At 37.7% G+C, this 16880-nt stretch overlaps 1 protein-coding gene across 1 annotated transcript in view; it reads right to left on the bottom strand.

The window, feature by feature from the left end:
* Positions 1 to 16880, bottom strand: part of Ccdc148 (coiled-coil domain containing 148) — a 356635-nt gene that overhangs the window by 66736 nt on the left and 273019 nt on the right. The gene's annotated exons all lie outside the window — the stretch shown is intronic.

The following is a 16880-nucleotide window of genomic DNA, read 5'->3' as shown; positions in this document are numbered from 1 at the left end:
GTATTTGGCAGAGCCCCATTGTACAGTCTGGCTCACTGCATTGTATGTGGATAGAGAGAAGGGGTCTTGCTGCTCAAAGACAGAGTGAGACCTCATGGGTGAGTAGCAGTAGGCGGTGGGCAGCAGAGAGACTGGTCGAGAGACTGGGTTAGCTTTCTCCCCTGTGTAGCCACTCCTCACAGGAATGAGAAGTTAAGTGGGTGCCCCAGTTGCCTAGCAACATGGCCAATGATTTTTAGGAGATCTGTGAGAAAGAAGCATCCCAGGTACCTGGCCATAGCTAGACTTCTCTGCAGCCATAAAACAATATCGCTTTGACCTTAATGACTAACTTAATGATACTAGCTCAGTGTCCAGGGACGTCCACTCCAGAGATGAGTGAGGTCTGAATTCAGGGAGAATAGAGAGCAAACTAGAAAGGAAAATGTGAGAGGTGGGATTGATGGGGGAGAGAAGAAACTGTCTGACATGGTGTTTTCAGGAGTCTTAACTAATAAATTCCAAGGATTCTATTACCATCAGATACTTGTTAACCATAGTTACATTATCTCTGTTAGGGGATTATAAGCAATCTCTATTCTTTATACCTTTCTAGTTTGCTTTATTTTTATTTCCAATAAGGATCTTTCATTATCAGAATGCAATCTAATTCAAAACTTAATTTATAAAAAAACAGATACTGAATTTAAGAACTTTTTTCTATGGACTGTAACAGATCAATAATGTTCCCTTACTCCCAGAACTGGCCTAAGGCAAAATCACTGGTCCCATTGCAGACAGTCCCTTGACTAAGCAGACAGACACCAGGCTACTTGGATTTGAAGAATTACAGGGCCAGTTAGTTATTTCTGTTCTTTCCACTCTGGTACACCCAGCTGATACTGCAATGTGATTCCCATTCTCTCTCTGTATCTCTTTCTCTGTCTCTGTTTCTCCCTCCCTCCTTCCCTCCCCCCTCCCTTTCTTCTCCTCCTTATGTACTATTTCACAGTACTTTTCACTGGGTTTCTTGGAGCCTTTCTGTTGTCCTCCATAAAACCCCTCACCTCTAAAACCTACACGACACTATTTCTTTGGTTTAGCTGAAATTCTTTTGACTGAAGGATGCTCATATTCTGATACCTTTTGTGTTATAGGTCTGGAAAATGGTTTGGCCATTTTTTGCCTTATTAACTGTTATTTTAAGACAACTAATATATCTTTCCTTGTGACCGTCCAGCTTCCCTTGGTGTTTACACTGTCTGGGTGAATCACCCTTTACCTGCCCTTATGACTGACCTATATGGATCTCTAAGCCACTTCCAAATATTTAACAAGAACTCAGACATCTGAGTCACCTCCTCCATCCCAGGTACCCTGCTCGCTCTCAGATAACTTTAGCATCTGTCTGAACACTCCTTCAGCCTGCTATTCTCACTATTCCATTACTTCTTTTACTCCAGGATGGTTGAACCACCTTCTTCTCTGGGATTTTATTATAATTAAAAACAACTCCACTCCTGAAATCTGAGATTATAGCAATAGACTCTGACCAGAACTGACCACTCCCCACCATCATCCCTAGGCTCTGGCTGATTAACACTATTATGTTTCCCAAGTATAACATGAGCTGTGTATCTCTCTCTGTATCTCTTTCTCTGTCTCTGTTTCGCCCTCCCTCCACCCTCCCTTTCTCCTCCTTCTTATGTACTATTTCACATACTTTTCATTATGCTGTTCACATGTATCATTAGGTTCCCTAATCCTATATCACATCTGGCACCTAGTAGGATTGAATGACTCACTATTGATAAGTGGAAGTTGCTTCAGTTCTTCAGTCCAAGAATAACGAAGTTGTAGATGGGAACGAGGCCAGAAGTTTTATTTGCAGGATGGTAAAGCTGAGCTGCATGCTTCCCTAAGGACAGCTCCATTCATTTTTCATCAATTAATAGGAGCAGGAAATTTAGATCAAGCGTTATTAGCTTTTGAAAGCCTCAATTTAAAGTCAAGACTAAGGGTGTTTAACTAGCCCTTTGGGATATGCATTGAGACACAGATTTTAAATGCACTGATTTTAGTTTTTTTGAGTTATTCTTAAAACATTCTAGTGATAGGTCAGTGGAAGTAATGATTTGATTTTAAAATGGGTCCCATGACTTCTCCATGAGATTTCTAAACAAGTCCTCTTGTTTTGTTTGCTTCGTTTTTTGAGACAGTCTGGCTGTGCAGTTCACTCTGGCCTTGAACTCACTGGGTAGCACAGGCTGGCCTCAGAGCAATCTTCCTGGCTCAGCCTCCTGGGCACTAGAATTATGGTTGTACACCACCACACCTGTACACAAGCCCTCCTTTTCTCCTATTTTCTCTTACTGATTTGTAGTGAATGTAAAAGGTTCTTTCCACAGTCCCATATTTTATTCATTTTAGTAAAGTTAAGCCAGTAAAGTTGTAAATAGAAGAAACTATTTGCCATGTAGATTTGTGTGCCAAATAATGCCATTTGCCAGTGTTTAAGACCTTTTTTATATATCCTACCTGATTTTTGTAATCTTCCAATTTGTTCCTTATGAAAAACTCCACTACTAAGCATGATAGTCATCGTATGAGAATACGGCAAAGTTTAACTCTAAAACTTAGACTAATATTACAAAATGATTAAATTTAGCATGAAATAAGAATTTCTTATTGACATGCAGAAAGCAGGGAGTTAGGATAAAGCATTTAATGGAGAAAGAATTAGCTTCCAATTTCAAGCTATCTGTGTGATAGCAAATCTTTGAACAAGGCGACTTGTGCACCTCATTCCCAGGCCATTATCCCCAGAGCTGTAATAACTTTTTCAGCAGGAGTCCATGACATGTAAACAGATGCACAGAAGATATAAAATGTGAAGCTCAAAGTATCCAGTCCCATCCACTCTAAGTCAGTAAGATAAAGCACATTTTCATGCTATTTTCCAGATTCCAGTTTCCTTCTCTAGCTCCTCTACTTAGCCAGAGATCACCTTTCTCCTTTGGGTGTGGAATATATACCTCACACACACAAAAGGACATTAGTGTACAAGAAAACATAACAGGACAACTTAAGACAAAAATATTGATCTTTTTACTTTAAATTTGTAAAATTTCATTTCACTAATAACAGTGGTGGTATCTGTGTAACATAAAATCACCACTGATTGAACACATAACCATTATGTATTGATAATCCATTTAATAGTCACCTGTATTTTGCCACATGATTTTTAACATATTATTGCAAACTTCTAGAAGGTAAGAAACACCCCTTACTTGGTAGCATTCATTTGGGCCTTGAATCACCTCTTGCAGAAGGGAAGTGAAGGAGCACATTTGCTAAACTGATCCAATGAAGAGAATATATATACTCCAAAGATGCTGAATAATTATGAATAATTATGATGTAACATTTCAATCAGTGACAGAATTATATAGTCATATGAGGGTAGGCAGAGGCCTTTAATCCCAACAGAAGTTGGAAACAGAGAATTTCTTTGAGTCAAGTTGCTTATGGGAACCAGAATCAAACTATGTCCTGTGCTAGAAATGGACACAGTCATTCACATCCTCCAGACATTCCAGCCAAGTTCTCTCTTCTGTGACTGATAGTATAGGGATCTCTATGCCTCTGCATAATGCTGGCTTAAGTTTCTGAATAAAAATTTGACTTCAATAGAATTTCTTTGTAAAGAATTCATTATGCAAAGATGAGAAAATTACATGGGCAAGAAACCAAAGTCAAATCTTTGGTTTTCAAAATAGAAAGCTATTCTTGCTTATTTACTTATTTATTACTTTTGTTGGTGCATATTGGTAATGCAGAATAAGATTTGTGATACTATATTGGTACATCTGTATAATTACTATTACTATTTTCATTCCCACCACCTCCTCTCCCTTCCCTCTCCTTCTTATTTCCCTCTCTATCTCTAGAAGACTACCTTCTAGATTCTTGTCCTTTTTGTTTTTCTATTTATTTTTAAATTTCTTATATAAGATAAACCATGTAATTTTTAACTTTCTGAAGTTGACTTATTTCACTTAATATGATGGTCTCCAGTGTCATCTATTTTTCCTGCAAATGATATGATTTCATTCTTCTTGATAGCTGGGAATACTCCATTGTGCACACACACCACATTGTGAACGTTCAGCTATGGATGGATGACCTCCAGACCGTTTCCACAGCCTAGCTACCATGAAAGGCATGGCTAAAAACCTGAGCATGCATTTGTCATGATAGCATGATGTTTTTCACTTGGGGGGATACACCAAAGAGTGGTACAACTGCATCAAATGACACATCTGTCTTTGGTTTTTCCAACTGTACAGGTTTCCATAGAGATTATGTACTTTATAGTCTCCTCCACAGTGTAAGAGGTTTTCCTTTTCCCCACATCTTTGCCAGCACTCACTGCTTTTAGAATTCATTATGATAATCACTCCAACTAAAGTGAGATGGAATTTTAGTGTAGCTTTGATTTGCATTTCCCTAATGGTTAAAGATGTTGAACTTTTTTTTATTATAGTTAGTGATCACTTGTATTTCTTCTTTTGAGACTTCTTAGTTCATTTGCCCATTTATTGATTGGGCTTTTTTTTCAATTGTTTGAATTATTCATATATTCTAGATATTAATCTCTGTCAGAAGAATAGCTGGGAAAGATTTTCTCCCATTCTTTAGGCTGTCTTATCACTTCATTGACTGTTACCTTTGTGATGCAGGAATATTAATTTGACATAGTCCCATTTGTTGATACTTGATTTTCCTTCTTGTGCTGTTGAGGCCCTATTCAGGAAGTCTTTGCTCATGCTTTAGCCTCAAAGTTTTCCCCTATGTTTTCTTTAAGTGATTGCAAGTTTTTCAGTCTCATAATGAATCTTTGGTCCTTTTTTATCTGTCTTTACTACAGTGTGAGGAAAAAAGGATCTAGTTTCAATCTTTAGCATATAAGCAGAACCATTTGTTGAAGATACTTTTTCCTCAGTAGCATAGTTTTGCACCCTTTGTCAAAAATCAGGCTGTAGGTGCACGAGCTTCTCTGTTCTCTGTTCTATTTCACTGATCTACACATCTGTGTTTGTTCCAGTAGCACAGTGTGTGTGTGTGTGTGTGTGTGTGTGTGTGTGTGTGTGTTACTATGGCTTTGTAGGATAATTTTAGACTGGGCAGTACTCTTTTTGCTCAGGATGGCTTTAGCTATTTTCTGAGCTCGTATGAATGTTAAGATTTTTTTTTCTAATTCTGTGGGGAAAGTCATTTTTGCCACCAGTCTGCCAATTTATTTGAACTTAATGAACCTCTGTCAGGCCACAATCCAGATTGTTCATACTTCAGTTACTTATAAGGATCTTAACTTTAAATTTCAGACACTAATTTCCAGGTTGACAAACAAGCTCATAATTTCTGGCAAAGGGTAAATTATCATATTTTTGCTAAGCAATTAGGTAAGAGAATCAGAGTAAGAAAACAATTAGCCAAAATCTTAAGAAACCTTTTCAGGACAAATAACCAAGGACACAAATATGTCCAACTATGTTCCTCACAGCCTTAAAAGAGTAAAAAAAAAAAAAAACCACAAAAAGGCTAGTAAAAGGTATAAGCATCCTAAATATGTTGTTGGCAAAATGCACACTGCTATGAAACACTATGTAGCCAACAACAATTATATGTAGGAAAAAGAGGGACCTATGTAAGATATATTGATGAATTGGGAAATTATGTTAAAAATAATATGCCTGTATGAGGAGAATGTAAAGTCATTGCTAAATTTATTTTGATAATACTTTAAGTTTGGTATGATTTTTATTGTATTCTGTATGCTTATATTTCTTAAAACTACTTACAATGGGCACAAAATATTTTATGATCACATAATTACTTTTAAAAATCTGATCAGGAAAGTCGATAATTAGGAGATGTAATTAATAGAGAGAACAATTTGCTCTTCAAATTTCCAAACTCAGTTTTTGTGCCAATCAAATCTCTATTAAGTATTTTCACTTTTATGACCTTGTATGTGACATCATTCTCACTATCTGTATAAAACTTAAAGAACCATGGATTAATTTTATGCTATCAACCTTAAAAAATGCTGATGCAGTATCATACAGAGATTGACTTAGACTCTTACAAAACTTCTATTCAAAATGCTATCCGTTAAGTAGGCTGCATTCTTTCTTTCAACACATGCTGTCAGCTCCTGATGTGCTGGTGCTTTGTATGTTATCAGTAAGCAAGAGCTAACTGCTTTTCTTTTACCATGCTCGATTCAAATAGCTTTCTTTACTCTTGGTTTGCTGGCATAACTATATACTATGCTCCCAATTTCTCGTTCTTTTACTGATTTTCTATTTTAATGATCTCTAATAGGAAACAGATGGTACAACCAAAATTAGGAGAGAGAAGAATATAATGAAAGAACAATTAGAAAAGGAGGGTTGGAATGCAGAGCAATCCCAAGGCTCATGCAGTGCTGATCTGCTTTACCAAGGCGGGTAAGAAAGACATTTGGCAGGAGCTGAGACTTGAGGTAGAGGACAGAGTAGCTAAGCAGGGGGACAGCCCTCTCAACCTCACTCTCCTCCTTCACCCTGCTCTCCTATTTCTACTTTGCCTGAACCCAACCATAAGGAAGACACAGGAAAATCCTCAGGCCTCAGGTCAGGTTGACAGGTGGGTTTCACTCAAGGAAAGATATCCAGCACAGTATCATTAGTGCCTTTCATTACAAATTGTTTGGAACTAGGTGATGTATACATGCATAAATAATATTAATTCCTTATAAGCAGTGTTCACTTTGATCACTTATGTTAGCATTTTTCTATAGCTGAGCTGCCTACTCAAATTGGCACTAGTAAGCTATTTTCTGCTGTGATACAGCCCTATGTGCTTATATGGATGAGCCAAGAAAGCATTCTGGGATAAACACATTAGTTATCTCCTTCTTAATTGAAATGCCAGGTGGATTAAAAAATAACTGTCATGTCTTCTTTAGAGGATTGTCTATTTTCAACATGAGCCTTGAAATATTACATAATGATCATGTCATATGTTGATATTGTTAAAATGAATTTGTCTGTAATCTTTTTTAATTTCTCTCTTTTCACTATTCATTAAGAAGGGAGTACATATACTGAGGATGTTGTATTTCAAAACCTGAAGTGTCAGGAAGAGTGAAGAGTTGAAAGGGATCACACCTCAGAGTCATTCAATCATGATTTCTTAGAGCTCAGGTGATTTTTGTGTCCATTTAATCTAAACACTTCATTTTACAGCTGAGGAAGCAAAATTCCCCACAGCTTACAGCACTAGCCAAGGTCATCCATCTGTTAGGACTTCCTACTTCAGCCTGCCTTTCTCCACTCCTTACCATGAACATTGCAGGTTACAATTATAAACAGCTTGCTCATTGACTCACTCATTCAGTAGATATGCTTTTGAGTGGCTTGAACCAAATGCTGAGATTAAAGAAATAAAGAAAACAGACAAATTCATTTTGCTTAATATGGAGCTTACATTTTTAGATGGGAAAGTGAAGATAATTGATAAAGCTAATGAAAAATAATGTAAGATAATAGATAATGGTGGAGAAGGTAGGTACAATTTTAAATCAGGACAAGTACATTCTCTTGTAAGATATATTTTCATGAGACAATAAAGAAAGGGCAGAAATGAGTTATATAGGCATCTGGGAAAGGAGAGCTTCAGGCAGGGGGAACAGCCAGGCTAAAGGGCTGAGAGGACACTATGGTGTCCACAGGAGAGGAAGCAGGCTGTTCTGACTGGATCAGTAGTGGGGAGTGTTGTAGAATAAGATCCAAGGCATACCGGCATGGTACAGGGAGGCCGGTCATGCAGAGTCTTCCATGTCATAGTTAGGACTTGGACTTAAAGTGCGATGGGAGCCATCAATGTATTTTCAGCAAAGGAATTACATGATCTGAGAAGTTTTAGAAAGATCATCCTGACTATTATGTGGGAAATATATTGTAGCCGGAGTGTGGGAATGGGAAGGTAGGAGGCAGAGAAATTAACTGGGAGATTAAGAGGCTAATAGTCCTGATTGTCTTTTAAACATAGAGATTTCTACCCATGCTAGCAGGTAGAGGCACAGGGACCTGGTGTGTGTATGTGAGGGAGGGAATGGTTAAAAATCAAAGAAGAAACCAAAGCTTTTCACCTGAGGACTAACAGGATAGATTTCCATTTATGTAGGGAAAGAGTAGGCTTGGAAAAAGGGCAAAACTATAGCTTGAACACATTATAACTGAGACAGTTGGAGATGTAAGTTTTGATTTTTAGGGAGAATTCTAGGCCATAGATACTATTCAGCATAAAAATGATGCATAAAGTTATATTGGATTAGTTGAGATCACATAGAGTATCTGTACTTAGAGGATAGTCCGTGGGACACTCGAAATATTAGGACATAGACTGATGAAGAAAATCCAGCTTAGTTTACTGAGAAGAAGACATCATTGAGAAAGAAAAACAATGTGAGAATAACTTATTAAAAACAAATATACCAACCTTTCCAAGGAGGAGGAAGCAGTCAATTCAATCACAATATTTCCAATCAAGGTGAGAACTAAGAATTGGCCACGGGAGTTAGCCACTGGTATCTGGAGGTCAGGGATGACTTTGGCAATTGCAAGGCTGGTGGAGTTCAGGGACAAAATAGTTCAAACAAGAACAAGAAAAAGAAACACTCAACACCACTAAACATCAGAGAAATGCCAATCAAAATCATGATGAGTTATCATCTCATGCCCTAAAAATGGCTACTGTCCAAAAAAGACTGCAGATAACAAGTGTTAGTGAGCATGTGAAGACAAGGAAACCCTTGCACACTGTTGTTGGGAACAAAAATTACCACAGCCTGTATGGAAAACAGTATGCAGCTGCCTCAAAAAATCGAAATTAGAACTATGATCCAACAGTCCCACTGCTGGATATGTAGCCAAAGGAAACAAAATCAGTATGTTGAAGAGACACCTGCAGTCCACGTACACTGCAGTACTATTCACCACAGTATGAGATGGAAACAATGGCAACACCTTCCCAACCGATAAAGAAGCTGTGATGCACATACATGACAGAACACGTTTCAGCCACATGAAGGGATGGAATTCTGACATTCGTGACATGGGTGGAACTAGGAGTTTCTGTGTTGAGTGAACTAAGCCAGGTACAGAAGGCCGGTACCACACGATCTCATGCACGAGTAATCTAAGAAAGTGGATTTCACAGAAATTGAGAGTACATTGGCTACTAGAGGCTTGGTAGAAGCTGACCTACAAGTACTGATTTATAGCAATATAGAAGTGAGAAGCTCCGATGTGCTGTGTACAGTAGGATGAGGACAGATAAAAATAGAAGTAAAGTACTGTATAAGTTTTAGAAGCTAGAAGAAAAGATTTTGACTGCTTTTAGCACAAAGAAATGATAAATGAGGAGATAAGATGTTTACCCTGATTTTAACATTACACAATGCACACAGGCAACAAAACATCGCATGATTCCCTAAAATAGGTATTTTTTTTTTTAAATTTTTTGGTATGGTTTTATGTGTCAAAGAAAATAAAGACAAATTTTAAAAAGACAATGGGAGAAGAAATATTGAATATGAAACATTTAGTCTGGAATGATGAAATCTTACAGAGAAGGTGTGGAGTCAAAGAAGAATATTTTTTAGATGGAAGGCGTAATGGTGTATTTGGAGAAAATATCTGTAGAAAGGGGGAGAAATGGTGTTGGGAGAGAAGCTGAGACAACCATGGGTGGGAGAGAGGAGGAGGGGCTCTGGCCCAGGAGGAGGCCACCCTGGCCTGGAGCAAACAGGAAAGGTCAGTGCAGAGGTTTGGATTCTGGGGGGTGGTAGATTTAATATTGGAAGCATCTGGAAATTCTCTTCTTGTAACAATGATGTTCACAGATAAAAAGACTGCATCGAAGTTATTAATATTTTCTTCAGTCTCCTTAACGAAAGAGCGGCACTAAGGAGGAAGTAAAGAAGAAAATTTTTATTGGTTTGTACCATAATCTTGTCATAATGATCTGTTTTCTAGTGAAGTGTGTAGCCATAGTGGTTCATTAACTCAGAAAAATGCTGAGGGAATATTCAGAAGAATAAAAAGACAGACACAGTCAGCTATGTGCACCATTAGCACATAAAAGAAATTCTGGTGAGCAGGCAGGTACTATTAAAGACTTTTTAAATGATCAATTAATTTTGCCTGTGGAAAATTCTGAGTAAACCATGACAGGAGTAAAGCCACTGCAATGACCCTAAAGCAAACATTTTGAAATCAAGGTTTCTCAGAAGAGAGGAAATCACAAAATTAGCAGCAGTCAGGATAACAGGCATTATGGTGGTGTTTAAAATGATAGACTACGGGTTCAAACCACCTGGGTTCAAATCCTGACTGCCAGTTAATGGCTGCATGACTTTGGGAAAATTAGTAACTTCGATGTGTCTCAGTTTCTTCATTTATAAAATGAGGATCATATTATTATCTACCCCTTAGGGCTGTAAAGAAGATTAGATGAACACAGAGCCGTCGTTCCTTGCACATAGCAAGCACTGTGTAGGCGTCTGTTAATTATATCAAATCACTAAAAATTAATCAAGACTTAGCCAGAAATTATAGCCAGAAAATGGCACCTGGAGTTAATTTTTAAGTTTTTTCCTCTAAAACTGCCTACTGGGAAATCTTTTGCAGAAAAAAACAAAATACATCTGGCTTTTGATTATCCTGGCTTCTTGTTTTTCTGCCTATATCTGACTTTTTCATAAAATTATGTCTTAACAAAATATAGAAAGATTTCATCCATTTTTATCCTTTGTAGAAAGAATTTGTAGTAGAAAGTTTTACTTTTGAAGATAGTTAAGGCCAGAAAGTTGTGCTCCTTGGATTACCGCTTAGCCCTTGTTGGCCATCATTCTACTTTCCCTTTTGCCCATTGGTTCACACTGAGCATGGACTCTACATTCAGTCCTATGTCAGAGGGTTAGAATCCACTGATGTAATAAGCTTATTTTAATCTTCATTTCGATGTGTGTGTACATGTGTGTGCACACGCATGCGTGCACGTATATGTGGTGATGTGAACAAAACGCAGGACCTCAAACATGTCAGCCAAGCACTCTGTCACATAGCCCCAGCCCTCATTTCTATATTTTAATATCAAAACAAGAAGCACTACAAACTTTAAATTAGGTGATTCTCGATTTGGAGATAATTATACCTTCCATTCCACATTAACTCTTTTGTGGATAAAATATTATTTTAGATTAATTCTGATATTAAATCTTCAGAAAATAGAATCTGAATCCCCAATTTATTTTTGAGTTCTCTCTACATAGAATATATACTGTCATTTTCTTTTTACCGTAATAACATCATGATAATTTGCCCATTAGCTTTTCTTAATTATATATTTGGGAGTATTTCATCAAAGTCCAAAATAAAAGACTAATTATTAAAAGAAAAACCTTCAAGTTTTACAAGACCACATTTGCCAGAGTTAGTGATTGAGAGAACAACAAGAAAGAAGGTAGAAAGCAGGCCAACAGGTTGGCCCTCCCCGCAGTCAGGAGAGCGGCTATAGCTAAGTGGCAGGCAGCTCCCCAGCACAGAGCGGTGAGGTGAGAGAGGTGGGAGGGCGGATGATACAACGGAGGTCAAGCTGGTATTGCTAGGGGATGAAACGCACATTTCCAGGGCCCAGGAATTCTACGGGAGCTCATGTATGTCATATTCTTGGTTTAATGAAAATGTAAAAGATGGATTTTAAGCCAATTTTAAATCATCTGAATGCTACTGTACTACCAAGTAATGCTATAGTATTTCTGTTTTGTGTTCACATTTCAGTTGGTCCCAGTGACATATAAACTGACAGTATTTACTCGAAGTCATTTTAATCTAATGGGAGCCTGACAGAGACTTGGTCTCTGTGTTACACAGCTTAGGAAGCAGAATCATGAGGCAAAACGGACCTGGAAGACACAGGACCTGGGTAGGACCAGGAGGGACCATCCTGTGGAGAGCTGTTTTCCAGGCAGCGATCTGATTTCCTTTTCCTTTGTCCACGAACTAAAGCCCTGCAATCTACAGCACCCTCCCTCCGCTACAGTAGAGCATTCAGTGGAGAAGAAGAGCAATCAGTCACCAGTATTTGAAGGAAATTGCAGATGACAGCTCCATATCCTGAAGTTCCTGCAGTGCACACTGCACACAATAGCAATGAAAGGCCTAGATGAAAAGAGGGAAATTAATAGAAAGAGAGTTGATGAGCCTTACTGAAGTCAGTCAGGGCAAGAAGTCTATCCTACAAGGCTCGAACTTTGATTAACTATGGCAAAACTAATGACATCTATTAGCATAAGGACATTCACACTAGGAAGCAATCAGACCAGAACGGGCCAGGTGAGATAGATGCCTAAAGTATGGTTTGATGACAGAGGACCAGGAAAGAGGAGAAGGGGAGGTATGAGCACTAGTTAGGACAAGGTCTGTCCTGACTACACCTACAGGTTGGTTAACATGTCCTAAAATGGTCAAGATGTTAATTCTAAGGTCATATTCTAATCTAGACAGATCTGCAAGGAGAAGTAAACAAGTTATAAACTGGGTAGAAAACATGGATATTGTCTCAGTTATTCTTCTCTCACTGCTGGAGCAAATACCCAATGCTCACAATGAAGGAAGAGAAAGTTTATTTAGCTCACAGCTTGTGGAAGTTTCAGTTCATACAAAGTTGGCTCCAAGGCAGACTGGCATGTGGCAAAGGGCAGCAGTTCATGGTGGCGGAATACGGCAAAACAGCAAGAGCCAACAGAAGTAATGGCAATAATGGCTATAGAGAGCAAGTCTGTCTCCCTTAAGTTGCAGTCTGGCTATCTGCCCCTGGCTGGGTGTAGTATTCACACCCATAATCCCAGCAGCACTCACACCCATAATCCCTGTGGATCATGAGTTTATCACAAACTCTATAGAAGTCTGCCCCATAACTGCATGAGGCTCTAGGGGAACAACTAGACACAAACCATAACAGATAGATAGATAGATAGATAGATAGATAGATAGATAGATAGATAGATAGATATCTACTCTATATGAATATGTATGTGTATATATATATGCATTCAATTAAAATATAACTTTAATGTCAACCTATATAGAGATATACTTATAGATATATGTATAGATAGATACATATGATTTGACTATATAGTTATATATGGCTATGCATTTCTTTATATATCTTGTACATATTGTATATTTTTAATGTATATATATGTACACTTAATTTATTATAGTCAAATTAATTACAATCTAGTTTATTTGTAATTTTCGACTTTTTCTACTAAATTCTTTTGTAGAAAAAGGATTTAGTAGAAAAATCCTTTTGTATATAAAGTTTGAAACTAAAAGAAATCTTTCTATATTATTAATAAGAGCTTCTAGTGAACTAAGAATTACATATTTATCTTTGTGACAGAGCGGGTAACATATTCCTTTAGAAAGATACCAGAACAAGAACAAATTCTGTTCAAGGGAGTGACCTCTTAACAATCGCATGGAGTATGGAAAATGAATGACTGAGATATAATATGTATCACTTTAAATCCTCTTGGTATATACTTACTGAGTAAACAATGAGTGAATGGCCATCAGATTCGGAACTTTAGTGAACCTGTTGAAATCGTGCAACTCTTACTGTCACTACGTGGAGCTGATACTACTATCTTCTGTAAAGGCGAGGTGGGAAAAGAGTAAACACCAGTGCACTGTGTGTGGGAGGGTGTCAATGCCAATGCTGAATTAAAAAGTAGATGGGGACAGGAAAAGGAATACTGTGGGACAGTCCTGCTTCAAGGTTGTATATGGTGAGATTTTTGGACTTATGTGCAAACATGAGAAGCATAGAATTCTTTATCCTATTGTTAAAATATAATCTAATTTTTAAATGTTCTTTATCATATTATGTAGGGACTTAAGGTTCAACATATCAATACTTGATGAAAAATACCTGTTCCTTATTATGCCTAAGATGTTTGAAATGTAGTGAAATAGTGAGGTTAAGCTTGATAACGTAAGTCGTTTGATAATAACAATAAGCTTGTCTTCTGGATGGTTAACAACCTAAGTTTGCAGACCAAAATTAGAGAAAAAGGAGGGCTACAAGGAAAGCCAATATTTTGGCCCTACCTTTCTAAGGTCAATTAAGACTCAGGACATATGAGAACTTGTACTGTAACGTCATGTACCTCGGTAGTGTCCCAGATTTTCTGATCAAGAAGGTTATGGGGCCAAAGAGGAAATCGATCGATGACGTGGAGTGTGCCTAAGGAGAGTCACATGAGGAGAAGACACTCTCTCAGGCTTTCATAGAGAGCACATTGGCCAAGCAATGGCCGTGACTCATCCACATGGCTGCACTGACAAAGGTTCTACAATCTGAGGTACAGGATCTCAGGATAAATCCTGAGGGCATTTCACTGACCTTCTCAAACCAAAAAGCTACAACTCTTGTTGCATAGGTTCTGCTTTACCTTGGTCTTAACCATCCAGTAGAAAAGTATGAAGATGAAATATAGGAAGTAAAGCCATGTTGTTATGTTGAGCTGTGGGGGACTCACGTCAATAATTTCTGACATTGCCAATTAAACAGAAGACCCAATGCTATTATGGGCTTCTGGACTCTTTTAGAATATTTTGCTGAGTTTACACACCTATAATATTCAACAACGGAACTTAAAAAAAAATTGGGGTATAACTATGAATGTCCATTTTGTATCTGTGTATTCAAAGTGGTTGGGATAGATATATAGTTGCATTCTCTTAATGAATAGAATGATTTTTTCTAATGGTGTTTGTAAGTAGGATCACAAGTCTGCATCTTGTATAGCAATTAACCACTAAGAAGAATATATGCAGTGTATTATTTGTTGAAACTGTACTTTCGATTTGATTTGAAACTGTCTCATTGCTATATGTTTATCAATAAAACTTTGAAAAGAAAAAAAAAAGTAGATGGGACACACTGAGCCACACTTTTTTGTGAATGGTGACCTTGGGATTTCAAAATGAAGTATGTGGTACAAGTTTCATATATATAGTTTACAATAAAGTCAACAGATCATGAAACTTGTGAAAAATGTATGTCTACAATAAATTACCACCTAGAGCTGCAGGATGTAAATCAATTACTCTTTGGTTTAAAGTGCAAAACTATAGCTAACTATCTCTGCATGTTCTCTATTGTAATTAAAAATTTTTATCTTACTGGAATTTTTCAAGAACTGCACCATCACTACTGCTGATTGAGTTCTGTCAATTTCAAGATATTCTTCTGCCAGGTAAGCGTAACTATGCAAAAATAAAAACGACTATGCACACTTTCTAAACCAACCCTCAATACTACTACCTTGAATTATTATTATCTTCCTCATTACTGCCTGTTTGATTCTCATTATATTTTTCAAACCACTTTCTGCCCTCTCATTCCACTGGGATAACAATAATATCAGAAGTTATTATAATATTTAAAGACCTCTTCATAGGTGCCAAGCTTGTACAAACTGCTTTGGCTTTTTTGAGACACGGTCTCCCTATGTATCCCAGTCTGTCTTCAAACTCATAGAAATCTTCTAGCCTCAGCCTCCCAATGCTGGGATTACAGGCGTTCACCACCACACCCAGTGAAAATCTTCATATGTCATGTGTTTCCATATTAAATCTGTTTTTCTAGTGAACCCTAACTGATACATTTGCTTTGGATCCTGTAGACTCTAGACCAGGCATCATATAGCAATAAAAGCTAGAACTCTAAGATGGAGATTAATTTTTATATAATTCATGCCATCCAAAGTTTAATATGCTTGATATCTACTGTAAGGGTGGTATGGGGACCAATATCATATATGAGGTATTTTAGGTGCCTTTAAAACATCAATTTTATTTTTCATAATAGCTTCCAGAGATCAGTTGTTCATGGAAAATCATCATCATCTGATTTTATCATGAAAAATAGAAAAACACTTGTGAAAATTACTAATATTATCTAACAAATTATGAATCAAAAATTTTGTTGGTTCTTGGCCAAAACTATGAAAAAGGTGACTATTATGTACAGCAAGAGTTTTAAATCATAGAGAGACAGCACCTGTAAGGTTCTGGTACCTATAAGTGTGAACATTAGCACTAGATATAAACTATTTTTACAAATGAGCCCTAAAAGGCAAATTGCTGAGGAAAAGATATAGGGAAAGAATGTGATTTATTTAGAACTTCTTTGGTGGGTTTTGTTCCTGTTATAACTCCTGTGCTGCTTCCTTTTTTTTTTTTTTTTTTTTTGTACAAGGTCTCTCTATGCAACTCAGACTCATAGTGATCCTCCTGTCTCAGCCTCCCCAGTGCTGGGATTACAGGTGTGCACTACTGCAGCCAGTTTCTGTGACCAACATGGCCTGCCCAGGGTTCTGGTGCTGCAGCAGCATGTGGTAACTGTGGAACCCAGGGCTTTGCACTTGCCTGACAGGCACTTAGACCACTGAGCTATCTCGCTGGCCATGCAGCTTCCTTTCGAATAGAGAAAAACAAATATTATGAAAGAGTAGGTGGAGAAAAATTTAAAACCAGCACCAGCTAGCAAAGCAAAACTTCTCAAATCAAGGAGAACTGCTGGGTGGGATTACCTGCCAATCTGCTATTAAACTCTGGAGAGCCAAATTTACCTGCAACAGGCCAAGTGAGATAGCTCAGTGGTCTAAAGCACCTGCTTAGGCAGGTTTAGGTGGGTGCAGGGGACCTTGGTCCAATCCCTGGTACCACATGCTGCGCCAGCTCTGCCCTCAGGGCAGATATTAAACA

This window comes from Octodon degus, unplaced genomic scaffold (genome assembly GCF_000260255.1).
Source record: "Octodon degus isolate 3935 unplaced genomic scaffold, OctDeg1.0 scaffold00032, whole genome shotgun sequence".
NCBI classification, from domain to species: Eukaryota; Metazoa; Chordata; class Mammalia; order Rodentia; family Octodontidae; genus Octodon; species Octodon degus.
The sequence above is the reverse complement of the archived record's forward strand: the minus strand, read 5'-3'. Positions and strand labels throughout refer to the sequence as shown.